Raw genomic sequence first — 2,956 nt, forward strand, 5'->3', positions numbered from 1 at the left:
TTAGCTATCTAAAAGATGCATGAAGCAAGGCATTTCCTAAAAGGGATATATCATTTCAGTTAGTTGTCAAACTCTATGAAATCTCTTCCCTATACCACTCAGGGTCATGCTTTTGATGTGAACAAAAAGTAAGTTAGGTCTCTGAAGTATTAGTTAGAGGAGGCCCTTGAAAGTACTTAGATGAATAATTCAAATCACCTGCAATGAAACAGCTATCCAGTATTTCCTGCCCTTGGTGGCTCCAAACGTTGAACTACATTCATTGAGTGATGATAGGTTGTTAGGCTAATAAAGTCAAATCATACATGAAAAGCAATATTTGAAATAACTCCGACATAAGTTTACCAAGCGGGTATCTACAAAAGTAAATAGGCAACACTTTCTATCTTTTCAGGACAAAAAGGAATCATAAGCTTAGATATAATAAATCCACACACCAATGTATTACACAGTAAGTCCTCACTTAACATCATCAATAGGTTCTTGTAAACTGTGACTTTATGTGAAACAACAAATAATGAAACCAATGTTACCTGGGCTAATTGATATAAACTAGAATTAAGTTTCTATGGCATAGCTCTGGTCACAAAAGCATCACTAAACTTCTAAATACTCAAACACGTCTAATATTAAACATTGAAATAAATGTGAGCTATACATACATTTAAGAAAGATTACACTTGATCTTAGCCAAAAGGCCGAGAAGCGATGAGAAAGATTAATAAAAACAAACAAGATAACTCTTTTCCACCACACCTATTCCACTTCAGGGTTGTGGGTGGCTGGAGACTCACCCAGCAGCTTGGGGTGCAAGGCAGGACCCTACCCTGGACAGGATACCATTCTATCACAGGGCATACTCACACCTGTTAGGTAGGACAAGAATCTCAAAGTCTGGGCAGTACTTACGATTGCTATTTTTGCTAAATGTTAAAATGTAGCATAGTACTTTGTACATGCAGCTGTAAACAGAATGAACTTGATAGGGACCCAACTGAATAAGTGTGACCAACTGCAAAGAAGAAATCAACATGTACTTAACCAAATAGGGTATATAAGCAATGGCTAAATCTCTCTTCCCTGAGAGAGTTTTGGATGTGAATTCCAACTCCTTTACTTACAATAAGTAAATACAACTACCTAACAACAACCACATCTCATTTTTAGGCTAGAACATCCCAAGAGGCAAACCCCATGAGTTCGGTAACATACCCATACCCAGACTCACTCAGACAGGGACAATTTAGACACACCAATTATCAACGTGCACATCTTTGAGACGTAGGAAGAAACCTATATCCAGCGTACCTGGAGAAAACCCACACAGACATGGGGACAATGTGCAAACTCCACACAGACAGTGGCCCGGCCAGGAATCAATTTTGTTGTTGTTGTTTTCTCTCACCAACATTATAATGAAACAATGTTGAACGAAACTACATTATTCAAGGACCAGCTGTACTCCAAATTTCAGGAGCGTCTGTTGAAGAGCATAATCATGCATTAAACTATGACATAAACAAGGATTGAGGACTTTGACACAGAAATCCAATCCCCGTTTACAAATCTGTTAATAGTTGTGAATATTAGCCTCTTATTTAACTTCATTCAGTCTTACTACCTACAGTTTCTGTCCAGTAAAATTAAATGGCAGAATTTATTATTCAGAAAATACACTGAGGGTGTTGATATACTAACATGAAAATTTTAGTTATGTATCGGTGTGTAACATAGCACTCTAACACATAGCTTAAAAACAACAACAATTGATTTGGTTCACAAATCTGCATTTGGGTAGGATTCATTGGGGATGGCATGTCTCTGTTCCAAGTTGCTACTCTAGTGTCAACAGTAGCAGCCTGTATGGAGCTGAAGGACCCAGTTCCAAGAAGGCTTGTATGTATACAGTCTGACAAGATGGCACTGGCTTTCAATTAGGAGTTCAGCTCATGTTGTGGGTTTGGAGGCCTCAATTCCTGTCCTCATAACATGAAGGCTAGATGCTAAGTGTTAGGGTTCCAAGATCGAGAAAGTGTAAGTTCCTAGTTGGTTAAGGTTGCTGTCAACAACTAGGACAGCCTCAGTTCTGCTATATTTAATTGATCCAAACAGTTCCACAACCCACTGAAATACAGGCACAATGACCTAGCCCCACGTGCAGAAGGGAGGAACGTCAATCCTTTATCTACCTCATTATTTAATCAACCTCAAACACTGAACTGATGCTGCAGTTTACCTGGTCTAACCTACTTTGCTTATAGACATGTCAACTGAAGATCAGAGACTATAAGTAGTCCCATGAATGTCTTAAAACCTGTGAGCAATACACATAAATTACATTTATTGAGGATTTACCATTGAACAGACACCATGAGGTTATTTTATATGTATCACTTCAGTTAATCCTCACAGCAACTTTATGGGACATAATATACATAAGAAAACTGAGTCACAGAGAGATTAAATAATGTGCCCCAGGTTACAAAGGTAATAAATAGGAGAGCCAAAACTTAAACCCAGACTTTCATGCTATAAACGATAACACTCTGCTGCATCTTAACTGGTGATTTGCACTAATTCTAGTTCATTTGCTAACCCTCCATGCACCTTGTTGATTATTCTAATATCAGATTCAGAAACTTTTTAATATGTTAACATAATGTTAACAAAAGAGTGGAACTAATTTGATATAATTTCACCTTCTTTGTGACAAACTACCTCTCTAAAGACAGAGATTTTTTTTTAATTGTGCTTGCAATTTTTATACTTTTTACCACAGTTCCTGTCATACTGATTACCCTTTTCTCCAGCTAAAATGGTCCCCCGTAAAAGTGATATTCCAACTTTCATAAGCATTCAGCATCATATAGCATTTATTTACAGATGTTATATTTTCATATCAGACACAGTGCTAGACTCATAACACCATTTTCATGCAAGGTTTATGAGAAAACTG

The 2,956-nt window shown here is 37.3% G+C and overlaps 1 pseudogene; it reads right to left on the reverse strand.

Annotated features, from left to right (window-relative positions):
* Positions 1-567: 567 nt before the first annotated feature.
* LOC148758802 (U2 spliceosomal RNA) lies at positions 568-710 on the reverse strand (annotated as a pseudogene).
* Between the last annotated feature and the right edge of the window lie 2,246 nt (positions 711-2,956).

The sequence above is a fragment of the Rhinolophus sinicus genome, chromosome 2 (genome assembly GCF_057876585.1).
Source record: "Rhinolophus sinicus isolate RSI-liver-muscle chromosome 2, RSI-T2T, whole genome shotgun sequence".
NCBI classification, from domain to species: domain Eukaryota; kingdom Metazoa; phylum Chordata; class Mammalia; order Chiroptera; family Rhinolophidae; genus Rhinolophus; species Rhinolophus sinicus.